General features: G+C 42.7%; 1 protein-coding gene across 1 annotated transcript in view; it reads right to left on the reverse strand.

Moving 5' to 3' along the window:
* The window catches only part of tcerg1l (transcription elongation regulator 1 like), a 56,098-nt gene extending 55,615 nt beyond the window's left edge, over positions 1 to 483 (reverse strand). Inside the window, exon 1 of the mRNA XM_062526428.1 lies at positions 350 to 483. The gene's annotated coding sequence lies outside the window, so the exon portion shown is untranslated. The remainder of the gene's footprint in view (positions 1 to 349) is intronic.
* Positions 484 to 7,425: the final 6,942 nt, after the last annotated feature.

The raw sequence follows: 7,425 nt of genomic DNA on the forward strand, positions 1-7,425 counted from the left end.
GTCTACTTTCAATTTGTGTACTGAAAATCTCATTTCATTTTTTTACATCTCATTTTAGTATAACGCTACTGCTTAATTTGAACAGAATCTTCACGGGAATTTACAAATATCTGGGCTCCAAAATATTAAGCATCAGTATCAAATTAATAAATAAACCCGACTCATTCTCCTCTGCTCTGCAGCATATGCTTGCTGTCAAAACACGCTGATAACAAGCAAGGCTCTCTTTGTCCATTTTTTAAGTTGATGGAACATTAAAGATACTGCAACCCGCAAAAGCATGTGTTCCACGTAGAGGAAAACAACCCAAATCTGGATGTAATTAAAACGCTGTCTCAGTAAAACTTACCCAAATGTTATTGATGAGCACCTTATATGTTAACGATCTTTAGTTATCCATTGTGGGCAAGTGTATTCCTGAATCCAAATGAGAATAGTGATGGCTACAGTTCGTAGCAATATCCAAGAGTGATTTCAACAATGATGCGATACAAATGTTCTGAATTGTTCTGAACTGGAATGCTGAGAAAAAAGCGCCCCGTCCATGGACACACGTCTCCGATGAAAAACGTCAACGCAGCTGTCGTTTCCTCCCAAGTCTGCTGTTTGTGAGTGGACCTCAGTGGAAATCATGCAAATATGTTGACTGTCACAGATTATCTTGCGCTATGTTACAGCCTCCTCCCAGCTGTATAACACCACGCAGTAAAGCAAGCATAGTGACAAATGCGGTAGATTCTGCCTGTCAACTCATTCACACTTCTCGGTACCGAAAGAACAACAAAAAAAAACTTCTTTACTGTCTTGGTGATGTTGAATTACGTTGAAGCAGCTACGCAAGTGCTCCTACCTGCACAGGAGCACAACCTCACCTCACGTCCCTGTGCCTCTGCTGCTGCTCTGGATGGCTTGAGCTCAGCGTTAGTGCATAACTGTTACGCCAAGCATGCGTAGCTAACCAGAGTGCACGTCAGGGGCCCTACTCCGTGTGAACTGAGAGAACAGGAGCATTTCAGCTTTACCTAAGAGCGAGATGCCTTTAGTGTAAACTTCAGAAATGAACGTGACAGCTACTTGACTCTGAATACATCCTGATGAAATACAACAATACATTAGGGTCATAGTTTTGAATGTCAAACTTGAATGAAATATTTGTGTGAATGGATTCCATGTACTGTCCTTAAAAGTAAAACACCATGTTATTTGGTTTAACAATATTTTCCATATTTACCACTAGGGGGAAGGGGTGAACTGCTTACTTTGACAATGAAGGTTATGCCTAAGCTGTCATTGTTCCCCATATGAGACATCACAGGAGATGAATAGTAATATTTCCCCACACTAAAGCCTTTCCTCAAGAACCTTCAGAAGAAGACAGGTCTGTAAATGATGTGGGGTTATTTTGGTAAGTTTTAACCATCTATCCCAGTCTGTGTACAGGTGAATAATGCAACTATCCACAGCTGTTGGACACTGTTTATACGTTCCTCTATAATGTAGTTGTTGGGTAGATATGCTCTGTTAATAACACAAGTTGGTCCAACAAATGTTTTTTCTTCTTATAAGATGCATTTGTTTAACATAACAAAGTTTTACTAAAGTAACACTAACCTATAAATAAAAATTATATCAACAAACTTGTTCTTTTGAAAACAAAACATGGTCAGGCCCTGTAGGCCTACACAACACCATGCGTTCCTAAGTGTCTGCACTAGTCTGCCTGAAGCACCCAATGTTTCTAGTAAGCTTGTCACTAACTGTAAATTTGTCAACAGTGATTGCAGGAGCTTATTTTGTATTTATTATTTTGAGCATATCCAATTTTTAATCACATCATGTAACTGAACCAGTTTATTTTATTTTACATCCAAATAACTGCAGATGCCTGCACATTGATTAATTTTTTGAATCTTTTACAGAGCAGTTTATACCTAACACTTGTGAGGTTTATGAATAGTTCTGATGCTCGTCTACCAATCACTTCACAGAGATAACACATTTGTGGCGTGTGAAAATGAAATTGCATGGGAGTTGAATTATCCCCTGAAGTCAGATATTTAATATTTCTGGATTTGGTCTCCCTGACTATTCGACATTATTCCCCAGGCTCTGTTATGTCGGTGGCCTTTAAAATGGATCTGGAATTGTAATTAAAGAATGTTTTCCTGCTAGACAGGCTCCCCTGATTGGCTGTTGCGTAAGCTGGAACACCCCTTTTCACCTCAACATAATTGGGAATACGGAGTCAAACGCTAAAAGCATGAAGCGTGGTTGTTAAGTAGAGCCACTATTATTTATTTCAGCCTTCCAGTTGTTAGTTCTATTGACATTGCACCTGCAAGTTGTTACATGTAAAATTCAGCAATTAGTTCTAGTGGCAATAGACAGTAGTGTAACTTCATACATTGCAATGAGTGGTCCAGATAAAATGTGTACCTATTTCATAAAAAGTGTATAAAAATGGAATGGCTGTCAGCTGAAATATAACAAATCTTGTTAACGTTCAGTTGCCGTCTCCTGGAAGTAACAACATGGTAAAGAGCAAATGCATCGCCGTCAGTGTCAGAGATGCTGAGATACCCTATCCTTGAACAGTAGTGGAAGATCAGATCTGCTTTACTTGATCACACAGGAAGACCCAGTAGCGAGGTCTTTCAACACAATACAATACAACATCCATTAACAACATTGAAATGGGCCTGCCAATAATCCAACATTTCTCAAGTAGACACCATGAAGGGTTATCTGATGAGAACCAAATGATTCAGTCCTTTTTAACCTTTGATGACCTGGGAAGGTAATAGTGTTATGATTCTCTGTGTTTTGTGCAATCTTAATTAAAATGCTGGCCTCCTGCCAAATCCCACATGCAGATGCAGTGGTGTCTAATCGAAGAGCATGGCACCTTTCTGTTTGGATAAATGATAGCAGATGAATTGTTTCTACATTAAATGCCACTCAGGGAAATAGTGTTTGCCCATCATTTTTTTTAGCACAACCCATAATTCTGCTCAAACCCATAATTTTCACTCTCTGGAAATGGCATTAATTTGTTGTATGAGTAATTATTCTTTTATGCTGGGCCACTTTCAAGAATAATTGGTTAGAGGCTTAATGAACATGTCATTGAATTGTTGCAGGTGGCTTTTGCCCTCTTTTTAACTGACCAGGGACATCATGAAATAAAGTAGTGGTTTGTCATCCCATTCATTTACCAAACTATTTTCATAATAACTTGCCAGAATGACTTAAATAGCAAATAACACTAAAAAGTGAGCAACTCACTTTGACTCTGTTCATCTGTCTCTCTCTGATATGTATGTAAGGAACACTAGGAACCTGCTATGCCATATTTTATGTTCTCCTTTTGAAAAATAAGGCACAGGTGGTTCAACAGCAGTTCAGGATGAGCTGATCGGATCGCAGCTACCTCTTCTGGGAGAACCTGTTTGGTACGGGAAGCCTGCTCTTGACAAGTAGTCTGGCACCTTCCACTCGAACACTAAACCAATAAGCAATCCTAATTCAATTCAAATGATTTTCAGCACACTGTGTCAATCACGCTTGCCCACTCTCAGCTGAGAAAATCCTTTCTTTCTCCTTTGTACTAATGGACTGACACTAAAGACATTATTATAGACTCACAGACTCCAAATCAGGTCAAGATGGCTTGATCCGAACCCTCTCCTTGAGAAGAAACTAGTTTATGTTGACAACACTGCACATGAAACGAGCAGCGCTCCCCACTGATAGACTCCTGTGCCGAGATAAGTGATGCTAAGAGTACTCCCAAGGGCACCCTAGAAAAATGCGCCATGAAATCGTATGAAGTCCTTTGGGTGCATCCCATTTTAAATTGTGTACAGTGTGGCCGTAAACTTACCTCTGCCTAGTCCTGAATGTCCTCAGGCGTTTTTTATGGGCTTTCATACAAAAAAAAGCATCCCAGGCCCCATTGTAGTAAATGCTTAAGTGAATCAGGGAGCAGAACAGATGCTGCACATTCCTGGAGAAGTGAGAGTGAACTTGTGATGAGATGTAATGCCCAGAGCCATATGCTGATGAGGACACAGGGTGGTGGCTCTAGGGCACAGCCCACACCTCTTCCGCTCCTTTTCATTTGAAAACTCATTTGAAAAAAAAACTGTGTGCTCATTTCCAACTCTGGATCCACACCGTTCTTTTGTCCACACTGGATCTCTGGAACGTGAATCACATGACTTTTCAGAATTTAACTGATGTGCAGACGCTATCAAAGACAGCAAGGCCAGTACAGCTTGCATCTCATCTCCATGTGGCATTCACTACTGGCAGGCTAGAAGTTGAAGTGAGCACAAGGGAAACATCCAAAAGGGCACAACATGGGTTTCTGTCATTGTTTTCAGATGTTTGCAGATTTCCCTGTCCACATTAAAACACAAAGCACAAAGTTTTCAAATGAAAACGAGGCCAACGACAACGCTTCCAAAACTGTCATCTTTCAGGAGATCGGAAACGCCAAAGTAGTGTAGATGAGAGGTGCAGATGTAACAAAAGTGTTTCAGATTCAGACGACTGAGGAATAGCGTGGACATGGCTGAGGACACCGCAGTAATGCACGCCCTGGACATCTCATGGGCACTCTTCCTGCTTTCATATTGAGTAATATGAGGCCAGTCTATATGGGCCATCGTCTGACTTCATGAATAAACAGCAAAAGGCCTCCGAGACCCTCTCCATCATCTGGTCCCGTTCCTTTTCTAGCCCTTCAGACAACTTCAGTGTATTCTTCCATGAATTAGTATAGTCCATTACACTAGCAATTACCCATGCAAGCGCACAGACCTCCCTCATATTAGAGGGTGTGTGTGTGAGAGGGCGCTTCAACTGAATTGACAAGATGGGCTTGGCATGGCTAAATGTCACAAGAGTTCAGATCTAATCAGCCCTTACCTTCCACTTAGGGTCTGTCAAGCGCAATTCCTCACAGCAGATGTCCATTAATCTTGGCCAGCTCAAAGAGCAGAGTACTCTCTCCAACAAAGTGGACTGAAACCACCAAGTGACGCAATGCCTGTGCAGAATTAAACAGGAGCCAAACGAGTTTTGATGCTTTATTGTACCAGAGGCTCTAAATTAAAATGAGATTATGTTATGCAAGAGTGCCATTCTCCGCCGTTCCTCTTGACTGCTCATTGCCTCCTACGCAAAAAATTCTTGCCAGGGTTTTAACCCACTTCTCCATTTTAGATGGGCCCTTAAATATGGGTCAAGGAACGGAGTATCAGGTGCAGAAAGGAGACAGCTCAGGGATGTGACGGGCCACATCAGTGATTCATTACACCTGAAGCGGGTCATCCGGTGAATGCTGATAACACGGCCCTGCTGGGGGAGCAGAGAGGTGCCAGAGAGGTGCCAGCACCACACTTTAGCTTGATAGGCCTTCTCCACTGGTGCTCGGTTCAGCGACTCCATTTGCCTGCATTCATTTGAGGCTTTAATGACAGTGATAGATTCCGCCAGTGACCAGGTCTCCCCACCTTCTTCCCTAAAGCTACTTAAGACCACAAAAAAATCCAAATGGCTTGCCAAGGATATGCATGCACTGATAATTGTAGCAACTAATCCTAGCCCATCCAGTGAAATAATTGTCTTCTTTAACATAATGTGTTGATGTTACTCCAAAAATACAAAAACTAATCTAACCACAAAAAAACACTCTCATACTGTACGCTCAAAGAGAGACAGGGAAATGGCAACAAAGCTCCATCCACATATACACACTATAGACCTTAGTATATATTGGATGACCTCATATAGCCGCCTCCAGACTTTCCACTTCTCTCTCCGTCCTAGCAGCCCGAGGAAGGCAGAGCGCCCGGTGTGTCTGTGCCGAGAGGTTTTCATCATGCGGTGGGGGAGTGAAGCCGCCAGGTGGATGTGCTCGAGTTTGTAATCGATGATTATCATTTGAAGAGGTTCTTGCCCACTCTCAGCAGTAGGGCTACATTAGCTATTCTGAGCTCGTAATGAAGTTAGCGTGTCCCAGTGAGGGGCTCCTCCGCTAGAACAACAGGACGAGCTCCAGTCATCTGCACTTTGTTTCATGTGCCACACAACTGATAACACATGACAGAACATTAGGAGTACAACTGTGGTCATTACACTAATAAACTCAATTAAATGATGAATGGATTACAATACACGGAAATAAATCTGGGTACATTGCCATCGATCACCTTTGACCTATGAAGCATTACGACATTTGAGAAAATGACATTTATGGAGTTTCTTTTTTGCAAAAAAAGCTGTGCAGTTATTTTCCAAAGTAAATCTGTCTCGACTTAGGCTTCTAGACGCCCTTAAACATAGAGATGAATCCCCTGCAGCTTGTCCATCTATGAAATTAATTGGCATCAGTAATGACAAGATGGCCACAAATGCCTTGTTGTGGAGATAATTTGTGCATTTAAAGCGTACATAAAAGAGACAAGAGCTTAAGGACACCATTAAGCACCATCCTCTGAAACGTATCCACTCTCAGATACAATCATGCTTCAGTTCATATATTAATTAGCAAAATAGCATTCACTGTCTTCACTTTCATCCTCAAGCAAATCCAAGGCTGCATTTCTACCACGTAAGTAGCTGAGCTATTTAGATACAAGTTCTGTCATTTGGCCTCCACTCTATAATCTCCAAGCAAGTTTATCTAAGAGTCCAAATACTGGTTATTCAACTGTATTGCTAGACCAATTATTTTTTCTGTCAGTTCTTTCAGTCCAACTCACAGCAGTCTGCCAGTCTTACGTTTACTTAAGGCAGAGGGGAACAGAGTGCCGTTTAAGCACTGAAATGATCAGTTGGTTAATTAGGTGACAAGTGGACATTAGTGGAGGCTCACCTTTCAGATTCAGACTTCTCAAAAGCTCCCACAGGGCTCTGGGGCTCCAGGCAACTGCAAGGACACTGCAGCAGAGCATGAATAAATAAGACAAGAAGAGGAAAGAATCACTGGAGTGACGTTGATCCAGCCACGGTTCCAACAGACCAGCTCGGCGGCTACTTCAGGCCAGTCCATTTTCTCCTCTCTGTCTCGGAGTCTGACCACCGGCGGGCAGAGTGACGAGGCGCCGCCGAGGCCCCCCATCAGGAGCCCTGCAGGGCTTAGGGCTTAGGTCAGCGCCACTGGCTGTGGGCAACACGTCCTCGCTGCATCTGGCGGCCAGAGCTTCAATAGATTCTTCACGTTAGAATGGACAACCTGGCTGAGGGTGCGGGGCTTGCGAGTGTGGGTGAGTTGACAGGTGCCCACAGTTGGCCGTCAGGCTGCGCACGAGATGTGATAAAGCTGCATGAAGGAGCCGCGGCAGCAGGGAAAGTAGTGCAGGTTTTATGGCACGCTGTTTGTGTTCATCGCTGCTGGAAAAGTCTGCTTTGGAATGC

The sequence above is a fragment of the Sardina pilchardus genome, chromosome 22 (assembly GCF_963854185.1).
Source record: "Sardina pilchardus chromosome 22, fSarPil1.1, whole genome shotgun sequence".
Lineage (NCBI taxonomy): Eukaryota > Metazoa > Chordata > Actinopteri > Clupeiformes > Clupeidae > Sardina > Sardina pilchardus.